The sequence below is a fragment of the Pan troglodytes genome, chromosome 19 (assembly GCF_028858775.2).
Source record: "Pan troglodytes isolate AG18354 chromosome 19, NHGRI_mPanTro3-v2.0_pri, whole genome shotgun sequence".
NCBI lineage: Eukaryota > Metazoa > Chordata > Mammalia > Primates > Hominidae > Pan > Pan troglodytes.
The window spans coordinates 54,069,737-54,091,189 of record NC_072417.2 but is presented as its reverse complement, the minus strand read 5'-3'; the positions used below and the strand labels follow the sequence as shown (position 1 = coordinate 54,091,189).

Here is a 21,453-nt window from a genome sequence, read left to right as displayed (position 1 = left end):
ACTGCACTCCAGCCTGGGTGACAGCAACAGAGCGAGACTACGTCTCTAAAAAAACAGCAACAACAACAACAAAACTTTGCTCTGGGGAAGCTTGTGCTTTCTCTTATCCAAAAAACACACAAAAAAACACACACAGAAACAAACATTTGCTTCAGGGCAATCTGGAAACACATGGGCCCTGCCTTTCAGGAAATATGAGAATTCTAGGTAACAATGTTAACACCTAGAACTTGATAACATTTTTAGCTCTCATAGTCCTTTATTTGATTCATTGTAGCGAAAGGAAAGCCTGTGATAATGCAAGGGAGGCCCTGGCTGCTTTGCTGGAGTCCCTGGGAGGTGCCCCACACCTCTGCCACCATAGTCTGTGTGCTCTGGAGCAGCCGGCCTCTTTCATGCTAAGGAACTCACGGTCCTCGTTGCCTTTGACCTCCGGTTCTTTAACACTCCCATTCACACCCACACAGGCTTGTCCTCCACAGAACTTGACAGGAGGTCATGTTTGTGGGAATGGCCTGTGTCTGCTTTGCAGGGTTCAGCAGGCTGAGGGTGTGTGCCTCTGGGGACCCTGGGCTGACAGCAAATCCCAACAGTATTTCGGCTCTGGACTGACTTGGCCTTCAGTGCTTTCCCAGGCCTCTTACATCAGCATGGAAAAAAGAAGCCCTTAGGGATGGGCAGTGAAGTCCTGTTGTTAATTAACAAAAAGGAATGCAGCTGCCCCTGGCACCCTACTGGTTACCCTGAGTGGCAGCAGAGCCCTCCCCAGAGCCGCCCCAGTCCCTCAGAAGTGCTGGATCCGGCCCGGGTGCCCATCTGGTGGCTCTGCCGTGTTCTTCTGGGCAGATCTGTGTGCACTACACAGCGAGTGAGGGCGTGGCTCACACAGGTGGTTGAGGGAAATGGGTAATGCCCATCCCTTGCTGTTCTAAGTGTAAAACAGCCTGTTAGCGCTCCTCTGACAAAGGATCATTCTTCCAGTGAGTCACTGAGAATGACAGTGACTGCCATTACTACTCAAAGTACATCTCTGATTGCTGATCTGAGCCACTTCAGAGCCAGGTTCTAGAGCAAGCTTGTCCAACCCATGACTTGCAGGCCACATGCAGCCCAGGGTGGCTTTGAATGCGGCCCAACACAAACACGTAAACTTTTTTTTTTTTTTTTGAGACTGAGTTTTGCTGTTTCACCCAGGCTGGAGTGCAGTGGCGTGATCTCGGCTCACTGCAACCTCCATCTCCTCGGTTCAAGTGAGTCTCCTGCCTCAGCCTCCTAAGTAGCTGGAATTACAGGTGTGTGCCACCACTCCTGGATAATTTTTTGTATTTTTAGTAGAAACAGGGTTTCACCATGTTAGCCAGGCTCGTCTCAAACTCCTGACCTTAGGTGATTCACCCGCCTCGGCCTCCCAAAGTGCTGGGATTACAGGCATGAGCCACCGTGCCCGGCCTACAAATATGTAATCTTTTTGTGAGATTTTTTTGCGATTTCCTTTAGCACATCAGCTATCATTAGTGTTAGTGTATTTTATGTGTGGCCCAAGACAGTTCTTCCAGTGTGGCCCAGGGAAGCCAAAAGATTGGACACCCCAGGGGCTGCAGGTTCAGCCCCTTCCCATACCTGGAAAGGGCAGGAGCTCGGTCCCCTCCTCCAAGCCAGACCTTTGCAGAGGTGGCATCTGGGCTCTGCAGGTCAGTGGATCCCTGAGTCTCAAGCCACCACTAACCTGGGGACAAGAGACTCTGCCCTGGCTCTGCTAGTGGATCCCAGCTGCAGCTCTGTATCAGAATCTTCAGGGCACCGTTTTGAAAACTGGTTACCCCAGTTGGTTGACTCAGAATGTCTGGAATGGGACCAGAGATGCAGTCTACATGTTTTGAAAGTTCTCTAGGCGACTCCAATGCACAGCTGCATGGAGAACCACTAAGTGGGGCAGGGATCTCCCTGGTGGCCCCAGGGCAGGCAGCCTGTGGGAGCTCCTGAGCAACTGCTTGGCGATGGTCATTATATCACCCGCGCCTTTGTTTTTAAGTGAAACTTGAGGCACCGTCAGAACCAATTCAACCCGAGAGTTACTACTTGTGCTGCTTCACGCAACTGTCTTTTGTTGACATAATCGATGCTTGTTTCTTTCTCCTTGTGCTTCTACTTTGCCTGCTATTAAAGTGGGGGAAAGTAATATCCCAAGTGGTTGAGTTGTTGGTTGTTGGGTTTAAGCTGAAATTACTCCAGGGGTTTATGTAGGGAGGCAGTTGTGGTCTTGGGATACCCGGAGTCAGTGTTTACTGTGATTGGCTCTGAGTGATTACATGTAAATGATCTAGAACCAGCTCTGCTCAAAGCAGTTTCTATGCTGGATGGTGTTGTGGTTTTCCTCCTTCCACACTGGAGCTATACCAGCCCCTCTCCAGTGGGAGCCCAAGTTGCTGATTACTTTAGCCAAACTCAGCCATTCTGGTCTCTATCCTGATCCCTTTAGGCTAACAAGAAGGAAAGAAACATCATATGAAAGAAGGGCCATGTGCAACTTATTTTTATAACTCAAGGAGGTTCCCTGACTGCCATTTTACTTGCCAATAGACATGCATGTAGAAGAGAAATGGCATGTCCTGTCCATAGAAATAACACGTGGTGGCTGGGCATGGTGGTTCATGCCTGTAATGGCAGCATTTTGGGAGGCCGAGGCAGGAGGACTGCTTCAGCCCAGGAGTTCAAGATCAGCCTGGGCAACATGGCAAGACCCTATCTCTGCAAGAAAATTTTTTTTAAAAATTAGCCAGGCCAGCTGAGTGTGATGGCTCACACCTATAATCTCAGCACTTTGGGAGGCCAACGCGGGTGGGTCACCTGAGGTCAGAAGTTTGAGACCAGCCAGGCCAACATGGCAAAACCCCATCTCTACTAAAAGTACAAAAATTAGCTGGGTGTGGTGGCAGGGGCCTGTGATCCCAGCTACTCGGGAGGCTGAGGCAGGGAGAATCGCTTGAACCTGGGAGGTGGAGGTTGCAGTGAGCCGAGATTGCACCATTGCACTCCAGCCTGGGTGACAGAATAAGACTCTGTCTCAAAAAAAAAAAAGCCAGGCCCTGGTGGCACATGCTTGTAGTCCTAGCTACTTGGGAGGCTGAGATGGGAGGATTGCTGGAACCCAGGAGGTTGAGGCTGCAGTGAGCTATGATTGCACCACTGCACTCCCACTTGGGTGACAGAGGGAGACCCTGTATCAAATTAAAAAAAAAAATGCAGGTGGTGTTTCAGGGCAATGAGGCTGCCTGTCCTGAAATGTTCACTTTTTCCTCCCAGGGAAGCCACACTGTCCCAGCCTTTTTCTCCCTAGGGCCTCTGCATCTTCTCAGACAGCACAGGCTCGGATAAGGGATCATCACTTATCACCTAGCCAGGATAGCAGCCACGGCTCACTTCCCTCTTGGGCTGTCAGGTGACAAGAGAAGCTGTGTCCAGGAGATACCACGTCTCGTTTCCCCAACATCTGATCACCTGCAGCTGTCTTCAGCTGCTCAGTGGTTCACACATGCATATGCAGGCATATGTGAACACATGCACACAAACACGCACGCACACATGGGCATTTTATGGAGGGCCAATGACTTAGCACTTGGGACGATCTCTTCCATATTTGCCACTGTTTGGGCCCCATTAGGGAGGTTCCCATCCTGTGGCCTAGACTGCTACAAGAATGAAGCATCATCTGTGGACATTTCGAGCCTGGGCTGTCTGAGCACACACACTTTACAGGTACCTGGCTTCAGGCCACTTAGTTGCACTGAAGCCCCAGGGCATATTCCTGCACCTCTGTAGCCTAGATTCGTCAGATGGTGATGGAGAGAAAACACTCACCCTAGAAAGTGGTCGTATTAAATGAGGTGTCAGGTGAGAGGCTCCCAACGTGCCCCCTGAGGCATCTGTTGTTGCACTGTCTGTGGCAATGGTCTCTGCTGCCCAGAAGCCCATGGGGACTTGCCCACCCTGTGTCCCTTGGCCCACAGCTGGCTCTTCCTTCCCTGAGCCAGAAGGGCTTGGATTCTTAGGCTGTGCATTTACACCCTGCACTCTGAGCTCCTTGGAAGCAGAGCTGTGTATTTACTGACTCAAAATGCTACAGCCTAATGTGTAACAGTTGCTAAATAGATAATTTTTGATTAATTAGTGGAAATATCCAGCTCCCACTGACCGTCATTCTGACTTGGAATTCTTCATTGAACTCAAGGAATAAACACCTCCGCATCCAGCCTGGTTTCAGAGCTGCAGTCAGTCTTGTCAACAGTTGTTTCCAGCCTTTTCCAGCTTGATGGTGAAAATCCCAGAATTGCAAACAAGAAGGACCCCTGGAGGGAAACTCAAAACCTGGCCATTCTAAGACCTTTGTCATTTTTCCTTCTTTCTCTGCTACTATCACTTATGGTATCATGAATGGACACAATACATTTCCAAGCAGAATCTCTGAACCTTCCAAACTCATTAAATTGATACATTGTAACTTGACTCACCTGCCTTATTAAAACCTTACCAAGATTTTTCTAGATTATGAAAAATATGCTATAAAAAAATTTGGCCTGGACATCTTGCAGTGTTGGCCAAAGGGCCGGTCCCGTCACCCCTCCCATATGTCCATCTGGGTTACTATTTATATCACCCTTTAAACCAGATCATTACCCTCATATCAGAAAAATAGCAAAACAGAAAATGGAACATGGGAAAAGTTAGCCACAGCTTGCTTTTACTGCTACATGTGACCTCAGAAGGCCTGGCCACTGTTTGAAGTCTAATCCTAGACAACACATATGGCTGGAGAAGGAACCTTGACCACAGCAGAGTCTTCGATCTTCTCAGGGGCAGGAGGACTTCACTGTGCTCTTCTGATAGCCAGGAACAGGCACCTAGGCGGGCTGCCCCGAATCATGGGGACATGCAGCTCATGGCAAGGAGGAAAATGAGCCATACTGAGTCCTGGGAAGGCATTTCGAACACACATTTTACTCCCACACATTTGACTACCTATAGTTGGAAGAAAAAATAAGGTTAATTCAAAAAAAAATTCTTTGAGACAATCTCACTCTCTTGCCCATGCTGGAATGTGGTGGCATGATCCTAGCACACTAGAACCTTGAACTCCTGGGATCAAGGGATCCTCCCACCTCAGCCTCCCAAGTAGCTAGGACTACAGATGCATGTCATCACACCCAGCTGACTTTTTATATTTTTACTTTTTATAGAGAGAGGGCTCTTGCTTTGTTGCCCAGGCTAGCCTCAAACCTCTGGCCCCAAGTGATCCTTCCATCCGAGTCTCCCAAAGTGCTGAGATTACAAGTGTGAGCCACTGTGCCCAGCTGTTAAAAAAAACAGGATGTGTCTATTGTCACCTGCCATTGCAGCCAATAATCATGTGCCCCAGAGCAAGCATGAACCATATAGCTGGTCTGTCTACAGCCTCAGCTCCTGTGGGTCACCCATTGTGTAAGTGTCCCGTGACATTGAGTGCAGTTTCAGTATTTAAAGCTTTCTTTGCTTGCTTGTTTGTTTGGATACAGTATGGACCTTAACTGCAAGCTAACTGTTTCATCTAATGCTCAGCGCATCCCTGGAGGAAAACTTGGCTGTGTTGGGGCCATTTGAGAGGATTTTTAGATGTTCCAGATGGTAGCTTGATGGCAACTGACACAGGAGAATTTCCAACTTGTGCACTGACTTTAGATCCTAACTTCTTAGGCAACTCTCCTCAAAATTCAGGTCTTTTGGGGCAACCCTCATTTCGTGACTACCTCGGGCTGAGTCATGACTGCTCACTGTCATTGTATTCGCTTCCTGTGGCTGTTGTAACAAATTATCACAAACTCAGTGGCTTAAAACAACAGGAACTTGGTATCTCACAGTCCTGGGGTTCAGAAGTGCAGCATAGCCTCACTGTGTTAAAATCAAGGTGTCACAGTGCAGCTTCCTTCCTAGAGGCTCTAGAAGAGAATCCGCCTTCTTGCCATTCCCAGCCTCCAGGGGCCTCCTGCCTTCTTTAGCTTGTGGCCCCTTCCTGCATCTTCAAAGCCAGCAGCGTTGCCTCTGTGGCTGTTCTTCCAGTCACATCTCCCCTGGTTCTCTGCTGCTGCGAAAGGCGCTCTGATTTTAAGCACTCATGTTAAGTAGATTGGGCCTATCTGGAGAATCCAGGCTATTCTCTCTATTGCAAGGTCTCTAACCTTAATCATATCTGCAGAGTCCCTTCTGCCATGTAAGCTAACACATTTACAGGTTCCAGGGACTCAGGAGTGGACATCTCTGGGGACCATTATTCTGCCTGCCATAGTCATCTCTTCTTTCTTTCTCCACCCATTAACAATCCATGGAATCTTTCTGTATTTTCTAGTTATAGTTACCAAGCTGTGTTAGTCAAGGTTCTCCAGAGAAACAGCCCCAATAGGAGATAGGTAGGTGATAGATAGACAGGTGGACAGAAAGGGAATGAGATTAATTTTACAGAACTGCCTCATGTGACTATGGAGGCTGAGAAGTCCCACAGTCTGCCGTGTCCAAGTGGAGACCCAGGAAGGCCAGTGGTGGTGTTCAAAGGCCTAAAGAATTAAATATTCCTCTACCTTTTGGTTATATTTAAGCTCTCAGTGGATTGGGTGATGCCCACTGATATTGGGGAGGGTATCTGCTTGATTTAGTTCACCAACCCAAATACTAATCTCTTCCAGAAACGCCCTCACAGCCACCCCAGAAACAATGTCCAACCAGCTATGTGGACATCCCTTGGCCCAGTGAAGTTGACACATAAAGTTAACCATCACACAAGCTGAAGAATCAGATTGGCCTGCGTTAGGTCTCCCCATTCTGCCTGAGCAGGCACTGATTTTCACATGGGATCACCTCACGGGTCACTAACCAGTCAGCGGTCGGCTGCCCTGGCTGTCAGCTGGGGTGGGGGGGTCACATGGCACTGACTATGGCTGCCTGCTTAAGAACAGGCGAAGACTCTTGCAGCCCAGAGCTGTCTCCCTCCAAAGGCAGTGGTAAGCGGGATGAGCTGCAGGCTGTTATGTGTCCTGGGATGGGAATCGGGCTTCTCCCAAACAAGTCAACCTTCCTGGGTACTGCAGCTTTGTGCTACTGCAGCTGGAAGCCCAGCAGGACTGTGGGTCTGAGCCAGCCCCTGAGTTGAAGTGTAGGAGGACAAGTCGCAGACAAAAACCCCTCAGACACCGAGTTAAAGAAGGAAGGGCTTTATTTGACCAGGAGCTTCGACAAGACTCACGTCTCCAACAACCGAGCTCCTGAGTGAACAATTCCTGTCCCTTTTAGGGGCTCACAACTCTAAGGGGGGTCCGCGTGAGAGGGTCGTGATCAACTGAGCAAGGAGGGGGAACATGACTGGGGGCTGCAAGCTCCTGCATCGGTAATTAGAACAGAACAGGACAGGGATTTTCACAGTGCTTTTCTATACAGTGTCTGTAATCTATAGATAACATAACCAATTACATCAGGGGTCGATCTTTAATTACCAGGCCCAGGGTGTGGTGCCAGGCTGTCTGCCTGTGGATTTCATTTCTGCCTTTTAGTTTTTAATTCTTTCTTTGGAGGCAGAAATTGGGCATAAGACAATATGAGGGGTGGTCTCTTCCCTTAGAAGGGGTTGTGGCACCAGTGAATTAGGTCATTGCCAGACCATTTTATAGACCAGGAAACTGAGGCACAGAAAGGCTCAATAATTTGCCTAAAGCAGCTCAGCTCGGAGAAGGCAAAGCAAGGATTTAAACCTAAGTGATCTGGCACCAAAGCCTGCTCTCCTAGCCACTGCTCAATGCTCCACCATTGGCCACCTGTCCTGGAGAAGGAGGAGCACTTGCTGTGATCTCTTAATTGAAAAACAAGGGCGGGCACAGTGGCTTCCCAGCTCTTTGGGAGGACAACACGGGAGGATGGCTTGAGCAGGAGTTCAAGACCAGCCTGGGCAACAAAAACGAGACTGCATCTCCACAAAAAACTAAAAATGAGCTGGGCGTGGTGGCGCCTGTGGTCCCAGCTACTTGGGAGTCAGAGGCGGGAGAATCGCTTGAACCCGGGAGATAGAGGCTGCAGTGAGATCTGATTGTGCCACTGCATTCCCTCCTGGGCAACAGAGCCAGACTGTGCCTGCCACGGTACGCTGGTGTCCTCTTGAAGAGGGGGCTGGGCGGGGACAGCGGTACCCACGGAGTCTCGGAGTCTCGAGGGGCACGTTCCCTCAGGGCTCCCAAGGGGCGCCCACAAGGCGCCAGGCTGAGCCGGCGCAGCCAAATCCCCTCAGGGCTGCGGCTGCCCATCCTGGGACCGCGCCCCTGCACCATGTGGACGGTGCAGGCTGGGCTGGGGTCTGACGCCCGAGGACCCTTTCCCCCTGCCCAGCCCTGCCCCCGCAGGCACTGGAGGGCTCCCCTAGGCGGGGCTCTGGGCTAGGGAACAGGGATGCCCAGCAATCTCGCGCTCCCGGGGCGGGACTCCAGCGGCAGGGGCCTCCCCAGGCTGCGGCTCCGCGACGGGGGCTCTGCTGAAGGGCTCCTGCCCCTGCCTAGCCTGGCCCATGCTGGCCGCATCAGGGGCTCCATTCAACAGACGACCGCTCCGGGCCTGGCGCGGGCAGGGGCGCGCAGTCACCGCCTACTCGGCTCCTTGGCTTAGGCTCCCCAACCCCCTGCCACAGGAGGCCACCCCAAACTTCGCCTGTCCAGGCGAGTGCTCGGGCTTGGTCCCAGCCCCGCCTCCTGCCGCTGTCCCTCCCTCCCTCTGGAGCCTGCACTGGGCCTGGGCTGTCCTCCTCCGTATCCTTGTGGGTGATTGTACGTCCAGGTGGCCGTCGCGAGGCACCTTAGACTGGGCGGCTTAGAAACAACATTGCTATCTCGTGGTCCTGGGAGTCTGCGCTCGGGGTGGCAGCGTGGTCGGGCTCTGGAAAAGGCCTTCTTCCCGGTTGCCCAAGGCCACCTTCTTGCTGTGTCCTCACTTGGACAGAGGGAGCTGCTCCTGGCCTCCTCTTACAGGGGCAGGAATCCTTCCATCCTCGTGACCTGGTCACCTCCCCAAGGCCCCAGCTCCTTATACCTTCACCTTGGTTCGGGTTTCAGCAGAGGAATTTGGAGAGGGGCACACAAACATTCAGTGCATTGCCGTGGGCCTATATCTTCTTTTGCCTCTTCTGGCCCCTTAAAAGTCGGAGTCTTAAACCTTTCCTCCGGTAGGGGCCTAGTTTGTAGGCTGAGTACAGTCACCACATACAACACGGGATGCCCAATTAAATTTGGATTTCAGATAAACAATGAATAATTTCTTTTTGTTTGTTTTTTTGAGACAGCCTTGCTCTGCCACTCAGGCTGGAGTGCAGTAGCATGAGGTCGGCTCACTGCAACCTCCGCCTCCCGGATTCAAGCGATTCTCCTGCCTCAGCCTGTCGAGTAGCTGGGATTACAGGCGAGCGCCACCACGCCCGTTTGATTTTTGTATTTTTAGTAGATATGGGGTTTCACCATGTTGGCCAGGCTGGTCTCAAACTCCTGACCTCGTGATCTACCCGCCTCGGCCTCCCAAAGTGCTGGGATTCAGGTGTAAGCCACCGCGCCTGGCCAACAGTGAATAATTTCTTAGCGTAAGTACACCTCCCGCAATATTTGGGACAGACTCAGGAATTATTGGTTGTTTATCTGAATTTCAGATTTTGCTGGCAGCCGTGTAAGAGCCTTGGGACAGGCAGGTCACTCTGTGTGACAGGGGACAGCCAGAGGCCCAGGCAGGAGGAGCAAATAGTGAAGCCTGAGTGAACCACCCAGGCAGGTCCTGAGCACCCCCCCACCAACATCCGGTTTCTGTCCCTTCTCAGTCTCCAGGAGGAGGTTTATTTTCTCCTTTGCTTCCTGGGCAGCTGTCCAGTGCCCAGCCTGACTGCTGGCAGCTCTAAGCAGATACACTCCAGATGCAGCGTGACCTCCTCGTTGCCACCTCTTGGGGAAGGAAACTGTGATGGGCTCCCTGCCATCCTACAACCATGGCACCCACTGGAGGTGTCTTATTCTAAAGCCCAGTGGCCTATTCCAGGCCCTGGTAGGAACCAATTTGGATTATTTGACCTGAATTTTCCAGCTAAAGCCTTCAGAGGTGCCCATCCAATCCCACTGCAACCCGTTGAGTCATTCCTGCATCTGTCCTCTACCTGCCAGCTTCTACTCACCTTTCAGGACTACCTAAAGCAAGACTGCCTTAGAGAAACACCTCTCCATTCCCCTACTCCATTTAAACTGGGCTCCCTGAAAAAATGTGGCCTTAATTTTTTCTTCAGGGCCATCATCAGATGTTTAACTCTCCAGCTATGGGTGTCATTTTGGGGTGAATGTCTGTTTCCCACCCTCAACCAGGGACTACAAGCTGTGCCAGGGCAGGTACCTGTGTCTTTGGTCACCTAGTGTGTCCTGGCACCACCTCCTCAGCAGGAAATGGGTGCCTTGAAGCCCAGTGGTAGGCATGTTGCAAGGGTTGAGCCTCCTGAGGTCAGGAGACAGCCACCAGGTACAGCAGTGGATGTGCCCAGTGGGTGGGAAGGGAAGGGAAGGGAGGCCAGGTGGGATGCCAGGTAGGGGCAGAGGAGGCTCCAGTGGCCAGCTGGGTGTACAGGATGGAAAAGACCCACTTTCTCCAGCCACCTTTTATAAAAAATAAAAATAATTTTTTTAAAGAAAACCTTTGTTCATGAAGAAATTGGGTGAATGTGTCTAGACAAGATTGATTGTAATACAGACCCAAAGACAGTTTCAATTAGTGTCAGCGTGAAATCCTGTAAGCCAGAGTTTTAAACCTTTTCCCTAGACCAAAGTACCCCAGTGGCCCCCAGGGGGTCTCAGAACACAGTTGGAAGCTGTGTACTACAGTAATTTTTTTTTGAAATCTTTTATTTTGAAGCCTTATAAATGCTTCAGAGTTTTCAGAAACTCAAATACTGAATGTTCTCATTATAAATGGGAGCTAAATAATATGTACACATGGACATGCAGAGTGGAATAATAGACATGGGAGACACAGAAGGGTGCGAAGGCAGAAGGGAGAGTGAGGCATGAGAAGTTACTTAATGGGTGCAATGTACACTATTCAGGTGATGGCTATACCAAAAGCCCAGACTTCACCACTGTTCAATATACCCATGGAACAAAACTGCAGTCGTATCCCCTAAATTTATACAAAATAAATAAAAGTTTCTGTTCCCCTCATGACATAGCAATGATTGTTTCATATAAAAATGACTACTTTCAGGCCAGCCACAGTGGCTTACGCCTGTAATCCCAGCACTTTGGGAGGCTGAGGCGGGTAGATCACAAGGTCAAGAGATTGAGACCATCCTGGCCAACATGGTGAAACCCCGTCTCTACTAAAAATACAAAAATTAGCTGGGTGTGGTGGCACGTGCCTTTAGTCCCAGCTATTCAGGAGGCTGAGGCAGGAGAATCACTTGAATCTGGGAGGTGGAGGTTGCAGTGAGCCAAGATCGTGCCACTGCACTCCAGCCTGGTGATAGAGGGAGACTCCGTCTCAAAAAAAAAAAAAAAAAAAAAATGTTGACTTTCCCCACCACAAATTTTCACATAAAAATGACACGCCAGAAAGGTGCATCACAGCACCGCGCAGGTATTTTTGACAGGCCTCATCCCTTGGAGGCTGCGAGCCCAGCTGGAGAAGCACAGCAGGGGGCCAACGGGATGACTCACAGATTGCACAACTGCAGGCATCTGGGAGCTCCCTGCTGATGGTCTTCTCAGACTTTCAACAGGTCTTCTATAAAAATTCTCTCGCTCTGGAATTGTTTGTATATGGCAATATGGGAAACCGATGTTTGAGTCCAAGAACATGTGCCAGCCTTCCGGCCTTCTGATCATTCCAGGATGAGTCAGTGAGCCAGTGGGGCACCCATGTGAGTTTTATCATCCATCTCCCCAGGCCATGGAGGATTTCTCCCCTGCTTCAGACAGTCATAGACAATGGAAACCTGTTTCCCAGCAGAAAGCAGACAAGCTGAGCCTGGGGATTTGGCAAATCTCAATCAGAACTGGCTCCAAGCATCTTCTAGGTCTCACTTACAATTTAAAGCAACAGGCGGCTTTTACTCAACTGGAAGGTCTCAGCCTGTTCTTCTGCAGCAGCAGTGATGCTATGGGATCTCTGCTGCTAACAAAGCACCACTGCAAATGGCTTCTGGACATATTGTCCCTCTTGATGGTTGCTGTCATTATCTCCTTTGAAAGTGAAATTTACCTGACACAAAATCAGAAACTAGAAGATCCATTTTCTGTAATCGTGTAAATGTTGTTTTAAAGTGACAGTTGATGCTAAAATACATGTTCAGTACAGAAAATACCAAAGGCACAAAGAAAATAAAAATGTCCTATCATCACACCAAAAATGGGTAATGAAAATTAACATATTTTTTGGTAGTTTATCAGCACACGTCAGTATCAGTTAGAATTAGGTTAAGTGGCAAGGGATAGAGTCCTGAAAAACAGTGCTTTAAGGTAAGAAACTTCCTCCCTTCTCATTAAAAAAAGAAGTCCAGAGGTAAAACTTCCAAAGCTAGCATGCTGAATTCACAAAATTATTAGGGATCCAGGCACCTTTTAGCTCTCACATCCTTAAGGGAGTGGCATTTATCCTCATAAATGAAAATGGCTGCCAGAGTTCCAGTCATCACAACTATATCCCAGGAGACAGAATAAAGTTTATGTCTTCCTAGAAGACTCATGTGACACTTTCTGTTATATTTCATTAGTTCCATGGCTACACCTAGCTTCAAGGAAGGGTGGGAAATCTAGTCTGGGGTTCTATTACAAAAAGGAAGGATGACTTGTGTAGGGAATTAGAAGTCTGTGACAATTTATATACTTTTTCATCTTAAAGTTTAACTCTGAATAGATTCAAACATTTATTTTTACTTGACTCAAAAATAAAAAATTATGAAAAAATATACAGTGAAAGACCGTGCCACTCAGTCTTCCCTTCCCTTCCCAGATGCGTACACACTGGTAACTACTGTTATCAGTATTTTGTGTACCCTTCCAGAGTTTCTTAGTCACATGCAGGCAAATGTGAGTAGCATCATATCCTCTTATTTTTAATCCCAAAGTTAGCATGCTATGCATTTTATTCTGCACCTGACTTTTTGTTTTTGTTTGGGTTTTTTTCTTTTCACTTAGGCAAATGTCTCCAAGACACATTGCTATCAATACATAGAAGCATCCACATTCTTTTTTTCTGCTGCATGGTATTCTATTATATGGGTGTAGCATCAATTATCTAGTCCCCTATGATTAGGGTAGCCATAAAACCAACCATCCAGATTGGGACATTTTCAAGAGTGAACAGGACTCTATTATTAATTATACTGGGGCAAAGGTGTAAACCAGGGCTGTCCCAAGCAAACTGGGATGTAGGGTCACCCCATAGATGATGAACATAGGGACTGTTTCCAGTCTTTTGCTCTTATGACAATGCTATCATTATTAATGTGCATATGTATATGTTCATGTGTGTAAGTTTCAAACATATACTTGCTGGGTCAAAGAGTTTATGCTTCTGACGGAACATGCCAAATTGCTCCTGTGGGAGTTGGATTAACTTGTTCTCCCATGAGCATCATAGGAGAGTGTCTCTTTAACCACAGCTTGGCCCACAGAGTGTGCTATCAGACATTTGGATTTTTGCCGGTCTAATAGGTGAGAAGTGGTGTCTGAATTTAGTTTTCATTTGCATTTTGTTATAAATGAGACTGAATATGTTTTAAAATTCTGTTTGTGTTCCTTTTTCTGTGAACTGCCTTTTCATATTCATTGCCCATATTTCTTTTTCTTTTTCTTTTCTTTTTTTCTTTTTTTTGAGGTGGGGTCTGGCTCTGTCACCCAGGCTGGAGTGCAGTGGTGTGATCTTGGCTCACTGCAACCTCTGCCTCCCAGGTTCAAGCGGTTCTCGTGCCTCAGCCTCTCGAGTAGCTGGGATTGCAGGCACCTGCCACCACGCCTGGCTAATTTCTTTTTTTTTTTTTTTTGTATTTTTAGTAGAGATGGGGTTTCACCATGTTGGCCAGGCTGGTCTCAAACTCCTGACCTCAGGTGATCCGCCCACCTCAGCCTCCCAAAGTGCTAGGATTACAGGTGTGAGCCACCACACCCTGCCATTGCCTCTCTCTCTCTGTCTCTCTCTCTCTCTCTATGTGTGTGTGTGTATATATATATATATATATATATTTTTTTTTTCTTTTGAGATGGAGTCTCGCTCTGTCACCCAGGCTGGAGTGCAGTGGCACGATCTCGGCTCACTGCAACCTCCGCCTGCTGGGTTCACACTATTCTCCTGCCTCAACCTCCCGAGTAGCAGAGACTACAGGCGCTCACCACCACGCCTGACTGATTTTTTTGTATTTTTAGTAGAGACAGGCTTTCACTGTGTTAGCCAGGATGGTCTCAATCTCCTGACCTCGTGATCCATGCGCTTCGGCCTCCCAAAGTGCTGGGATTACAAGCGTGAGCCACCACGCCCGGTCCCATTGACCATATTTCTTAGTGACTGTTTGGAAACCTCATCTTGGAGCTTTTAGTACATTGGAGAGATGATGTCTGTGATTTGAGATGCAAATGGCTTCCCCAGTGATTGTCTTTGTTTCTGCTTATGATGATTTGTTTTTGCCATGGAGGAAATTTTTTTAATTTTTGTCTCTTCTTTTGCAGCTTTGTTTTTTTTTGTTGTTGTTATTGTTTTGTTTTGTTTTAAGAGTTTTGCTTTTGTTGCCCAGGCTGGAGCGCAATGGCGTGATCTTGGCTCACTGCAACCTTTGCCTCCCGGGAACAAGCCATTCTCCTGCCTTCGCCTCCAGAGTAGCTGGGATTACAGGCACCCACCACCATACCCAGCTAATGTTTATATTTTTTGGAGAGACAAGTTTTCGCCATGTTGGCCAGGCTGGTCTCAATCTCCTGACCTCAGGTGATCCACCCGCCTTGGCCTCCCAAAGTGCTGGGATGACAGGCATGAGCTACTGCACCCAGCCCTTTTGAGGCTTTGGATAAGTCAAAGCTAGAAAGCCCTTCCCCATTCCAAGGTTATAAAGGTGTGCTCCTTTATAACCTTCTACAACTTTCATTCTTCTAGAACTTTCATTGTTTTCTTTTAGAACTTTCATTGTTTTGTCTTAAATCTTTGATACATTTGGGATTTATCTTGATGTACATGGTGGGGTATGAATTTATATACATTTTAAATAAGTATATTTACTTTTCCCATAGTAATGCAAGCTTATTGTTAAAAAGTTAAGCAGTATTCTTTGGGAGGCCGAGTTGGGCAAATCACAAGGTCAGGAGATCGAGACCATCCTCGCTAATATGGTGAAACCCTGTCTCTACTAAAAATACAAAAAAAAAAAAAAAATTAGTCTGGCGTGGTGGTGGATGCCTGTAGTCCCAGCTACTCAGGAGGCTGAGGCAGGAGAATGGCGTGAACCCAGGAGGTGGAGCTTGCAGTCAGCTGAGATTTTGCCACTGCACTTAAGGCTGGGCGACAGAGCGAGACTCCATCTCAAAAAAAAAAAGTTAAGTAGTATTTATGGTATATATCAAAAGACAGCAGTCTCCTGTTACTATCCTTTCCCTGTTTACCCCCCTTAGCCCCTCCAGTCTTTCAAATGTTTTTTTCTTTCTTTCTTTCTTTTTTTTTTTTAAAGAGACAGAGTCTTGCTCTGTCACCCAGGCTGAAGTGTGCAGTGCAGTAGCGTGATCATAGTTCACTGTACCCTTAACTTCCTGAGCTCAAGCAATCCTCCTGCCTCAGCCTCTGAGTAGCTGGCACCACAGGCATATGCCACCACACCTGGTTATTTTATTTTATTTTATTTTATTTTGAGATGGAGCCTGACTCTGTCACCCAGGCTGGAGTGCAGTGGCACGATCTTGGCTCACTGCAACCTCCACCTCCCGGGTTCAGGTCATTCTCCTGCCTCAGCCTCCCGAGTAGCTGAGATTATAGGCGCCTGCCACCATGCCTGGCTAATTTTTGTATTTTTAGTAGAGATGGGGTTTTACCATGTTAGCCAGGCTGGTCTTGAACTCCTGATCTCAGGTGATCTGCCTGCCTCAGCCTCCCAAAGAGCTGGAATTACAGGCGTGAGCCACTGTGCCCAGCCTACTTTTAAAATATATATAGAAATGGGGGTCTCAAACTCCTGGCCTCAAGCGATCCTGCTACCTCAGCCTCCCAAAGTACTGGGATTACAGGCAGGAGCCACCGAGTCTAGCCTGAAAGTTTATTTTTATATGTATCTCCCTATTTATAAATAGTAATCTAACACTGTTGTATGTTAACTTCATTAATTTTAAGCATGCTTCATTGTTACGTTGCATGAGAGGTCTTCCCTTCAAATAGAGGTGAAGTAATAAATGTTAGTGAACTCTGTGTCAGGATTTCTGTGCAGTTAGTACTAGGATTTGACTGTTCTCTTTCTGCGTATTTGAATAATTAACCTGAGTTGGTAATTGTGACCTCCTTTTCAAAAGTGTAAAAACCAGACAGCACTTTGGGAGGCCGAGGCGGGTGGATCACGAAGTCAGGAGTTCAAGGCCAGCCTGGCCCAGATGGTGAAACCCTGTCTCTACTAAAAAAAACAAAAAAATTAGTCAGGTGTGGTGGTGTGTGCCTGTAATCCCACCTACTCAGGAGGTGGAGGCAGAGAATTGCTTAAACCCAGGAGGCAGAGGTTGCAATGAGCCGAGATCTCTCCACTGCACTCCAGCCTGGGCAACAGAGCAAGACTCTGTCTTAAAAAAAACAAAACAAAACAGATTTAGGGTTAAGGCACATGGGATGAGAGGAATTCCTTATTTTTTTCTCCAAAGCAATTTTTTTCTGCTTATACAAACTTATTGTTTAAAATAGCTGGTTGCATTTGCCTCTGAATAAGCAATAACCCAGCATCGGTTTTATTTACCTGCACGCTTTCAGCCTCGCATTTCTGAGCAGCCCCAAGATTCCTCTGCAGATGTTCTACAGGCTCGTATGTGCCAGGCACCCTGCCAGTTGCTGGAGATAGAACAGTAAGTGAGACAAACAGGGTTGTGCCCTTTTGGAGCTCACACTCTGGCAGGGGACGCAGACAAGAAACAGCCCAATACACAAGATGACAGGTGTTGATAAGCACTAGGAAGACAAGCAGAACAAGGCAAGGAAAGAAGAGCCAGAGAGAGGGGTGCTATTCTAGGGAGGATGGTCAGAGGAAGTCCCTGAGTGGGTGACACGATATGAGCAGACACCTGAAAGGTATGCGGGGGGAACCATGTGACAATCGGGGGAGAGCTTGATGGGTGGGCACAGTATGTCCAAAGGCCCTGTGGCAGGGACATACTGGTTCACTGGGGAGGGTCAGGGTATGGGGGGCAGCAGAAGGCCAATGTGAGCAGCAGAATGGGCAAGGCAGCTGCTAGGGAATGGCTCATGAGAGATGCGTAGGGCAGAACCTCCCAGGCCCTATCTGAGGAATGGCAAAGTTCTGAGCAGGACCTAATTAACATTTCTAAACAGTTTTTTTGTTGGGAGGCTGAGGTGGGAGGATCGCTTGAGCTCAAGACTTTGAGACCAGCCTAGGCAAGATAGTGAAACTCCATCTTTACAAAAAAATTTTAAAAATCAGCTCAGCGTGGTAGTGTGTACCTGTGGTCTCAGCTACTCAGGAGGCCAAGGCAGGAGGACTACTTGAGCCTAGGAGTTCGAAGTTACAGTGAGCCATGATTGCATCTCTGCATTCCAGCCTCAGCAGCAGAGCAAGACCCTGTCTCAAAAAATAAAATAAAAATTTAAAAATAAGCAATCTCTTTGGTAGCCATGCAGAGAAGTGATTGTAGAGGCACAAGAGTTAAAAATAAAATAATAGGCTGGGCACGGTGACTCACGCCTGTAATCCCAGCACTTTGGGAGGCCGAGGCAGGCAGATCACCTGAGGTCAGGAGTTCGAAACCAGCCTGGCCAACATTGTGAAACCCCATCTCTACTAAAAATACAAAAAATTAGGCCGGGTGCGGTGGCTCACGCCTGTAATCCCAGTACTTTGGGAGGCCAAGGGAGGCAGATCACGAGGTCAGGAGATGGAGACCATTCTGGCTAACATGGTGAAACCCCGTCTCTACTAAAAATATAAAAAATTAGCTGGGCATGGTGGCACGCGCCTGTAGTCCCAGCTACTCAGGAGGCTGAGGCAGGAGAATCCCTTGAACCCAGGAGGCAGAGGCTGCAGTGAGCCGAGTTTGAGCCACTGCACTCCAGTCTGGCAACAGAGTGAGACCCTGTCTCAGGAAAAAAAAAAAAAAATTTGCTGGGTGTGGTGGCGGGTGCCTGTAATCCCAGCTACTCGCAAGGCTGAGGCAGGAGAATCGCTTGAACTCAGGAGGCGGAGGTTGCAGTGAGCCAAGATTGCACCACTGCACTCCAGCCTGAGCAACAAGAGCAAGACTCCGTCTCAAAAAATAAAATAAAACAAAAGTAAGGCCTGGCTAGCATGCCATTGCAATAGTTCAGGTGAGAGATGAGGGGACTCAGCCCAGCAAGGGCAGAGCAGATGGAGCGGCTGTGGAGAGTGCAGGAAGGAGAGGAATCCGGGACGCCCCTCAGTGCCTGCTGCTGCTGACATGGAGAAGACTCATGGAGTCAGGCGCAAGGTGGCTTTCAACATCCAAGTGGAGAAGGTGAGTAGACAGGGAAATATAGAAGCCTAAAGCCCAGAAGAAAAAAGACCAAGCCCCCTGCCTCAGCCTCCCGAGTAACTGGGACTACAGCGCCCGCCACCACACCCTGCTACTTTTTGTATTTTTAGTAGAGACGGGGTTTCACGGTGGTCTCGATCTCCTGACCTCGTGATCCGCCCGCCTCAGCCTCCCAAAGTGCTGGGATTATAGGCGTGAGCCACCACGCCCGGCCGAGGCCATGGGTTTCAAGAAAGAGGAAGTGAAGGGTGACAAACTGCTGAGCAGTTGAGCAAGGCCTGAGGGGCGGCTATTGGGTTTGGCAAGATGTATGTTGCTGGTGGCTTTACAAGGGGGTGTCAGGAGTGGGGACCGAGGGCAGATCTCGCTTGGGAGGAGTTTTGCTGTAAAGGGGAACAGAGAAATGGGGAGATCATCGGAAAGGGATGTGGGATTAGGGAGGGTGTTTTCTTTTTTTTTTTTTTTCTGAAAGTATGGAAAGATAACAGTGCATTCTCTTGCCTGTGCGGATGCCAGGGAGACGGGGAAGGAGCCAGATTCCAGGCACACATGGAGCAGGGAGGCTGAGCATGGGGAGGCTGGCGGCTGAGGCATGTCGTTGCTTCCTACAGCCGGTGCAGCTGTACAAGGGCATGGGACTGGATGTCAGCCAGACAAGGCTGGGGGACAGGTAGAGGAAATAGGCTGGCAAGGTGGAGGCAGTTGTCCAAGAGGGGACACCTGAAGCAGAAACTCTGGAGAACATGCAGTTACTGAGAGTGACAAGTCTCAGCCTTGGCCAGGACTCCGTGAAGGTGGGTCAGGTATGTTGGAGGGAAAGAGCGTTGTGGAGGAAGAGATTGGGAAGCAGAGGCAGGAGGATTCATGGACAACATTGTTGAAGCTGCCAGAAATGAGCATAGGAGTGTCTGGCGACAGAAGGACAGTGTGAGGAGGATGAGAAACCTTCCCTGAGTGGTCAGAGTGGCTGGAGGTCTGGAGGTTACTGTGGCAAGCAGGGCTCGAGGGTGATGTAGTCCCTAAGCATGCTTTTGGAGAGGCTGGGTTGTTACGGAAGGAGAGGGGAGGAATATTCTGGAAAAGTAGGGAGAAGAGCTCTGTCAGCTGCAGGTCCTCAGAGAAGGCAGGGTGTGGGAGACAAAAACAGACACCCCTTGAGAGAGCTGCAGGAGAAACAGCATCTTCAGGGGAGACCCCAACTTCTAGCAGAGTGAGAGAGTGGAGGGACATCCGAGAAGAGGCTGAGGAGGATGTAGCGGTTTTATGATGACACCGTGAGTTGACACTGTGAGTTCCCAGTGGCCTACTGACAATTTGGGGGTCACTAAGAGGTAGACATTTAGGTCAGTTTAAAGAATGTTTGAACCCTCTGGAGATGACAGTGGTGTGGAATATGAAGTGGAATCCAGACTAAAACAGGAAAGAGCCAGGAGCACTTTCTGGAGTCAGGTGAATGGAATGACCGGGTGAGCCCAGGAGCCATGGGGTGGACTCCAAGATGTGCTGAGGCTACAGTAGAACCATCAAGGAAGAAACTCACTGACCATGCTTTTCTCAGCCCAGTTCATGAGGGGCTGCCCTGGCAGGAGGGCTTTCCTGTGGAGGTGGCCAAGGAGCACTGTGCTCTCCTCCCTCCACCAGGTATCGAAAGTCAACCTGCTGCCCACCCGCATTCACAGCAGCACTCTGAACAACAGCAGAAAGGTGGAAGCAACCGAAGCATCCATCTACAGATAACTGGATAAACAAAACATGATTCATTTATATAATGGGATCTTATTCAACTTTAAAGAGGAAAGAAATTCTGACAACAGCGCTACAACCTGGATGAACCTTGAGGACGTTATGCTGAGTGAAGTAAGCCAGACACAGAAAGACAAATCCTGTGTGATTCCACCTACATGAGGTAGTAGAGTAGTCAGATTCATAGAGACAGAAAGTAGAATGGTGGTTGCCAGGGGCTGGGGGAAGGGGAAAATGGGGAGTTAGTGTTTAATGGGGACAGAGTTTAAGTTTTGCAAGATGAGAAAGGTGAGGTGAATGGAGGTGATGGTTGCACAATAATGTGAATGTACATTTTGGTTAATGCCACCAAAATGTTTAAGAGGATGTTAAAAAATGTCAGATTGGGGAAACTGAAGCTATCCTATTGCCTCGAGGCCACACAGTTGACAGACGGCTGCAGCATTGGACCAGAATGTGTCTCTGACCCCACACCCTGCAGGGGCTCTGCAAGGCAGAGGAAGAATCGGGGCTGTGGTGATCAGAAACAGTGAGCATCCTGGGGCGACCCTGTTGAGCCTCTTAGGAAGAACTTTTTAAATTTTTATATATTTTTTGTAGTTGGTTTATTTGAATGTGAGACACTACAATTGGTTTATATGTCTCCTTTTTTTTTTTTCTTTTTAAATTTTGAGACAGGGTCTCACTCTGTCACTCAGGCTGGAGTGCAGTGGCGTGATCTCAGCTCACTGCAGCCTCCGCCTCCCAGGCTCAAGCAATCCTCCTACCTAGTCTCCAGAGGAGCTGGGACAACAGGTGTGCACCCCCTCACCTGGCTAATTTTTGTATTTTTCCTAGATACAGGGTTTCACTGTATTGGCCAAGCTGGTCTTGAACTCCTGAGCTCAAGCGATCTGCGTGCCTTGGCCTCACAAAGTTCTGGGATTACAGACATGAGCCACCGTGCCTGGCCAGG

General features: G+C 48.7%; 1 protein-coding gene across 6 annotated transcripts in view; it reads left to right on the top strand.

Moving 5' to 3' along the window:
* The window catches only part of LOC129137611 (cytospin-B-like), a 123,202-nt gene that overhangs the window by 91,913 nt on the left and 9,836 nt on the right, over window positions 1–21,453 (top strand). Inside the window, exon 7 of one of the 6 annotated variants that reach the window (XM_063798968.1) lies at window positions 20,397–20,612. The exons of the other annotated variants lie outside the window; for them this stretch is intronic. The gene's annotated coding sequence lies outside the window, so the exon portion shown is untranslated. The remainder of the gene's footprint in view (window positions 1–20,396; window positions 20,613–21,453) is intronic. 6 annotated transcript variants of the gene reach the window in all.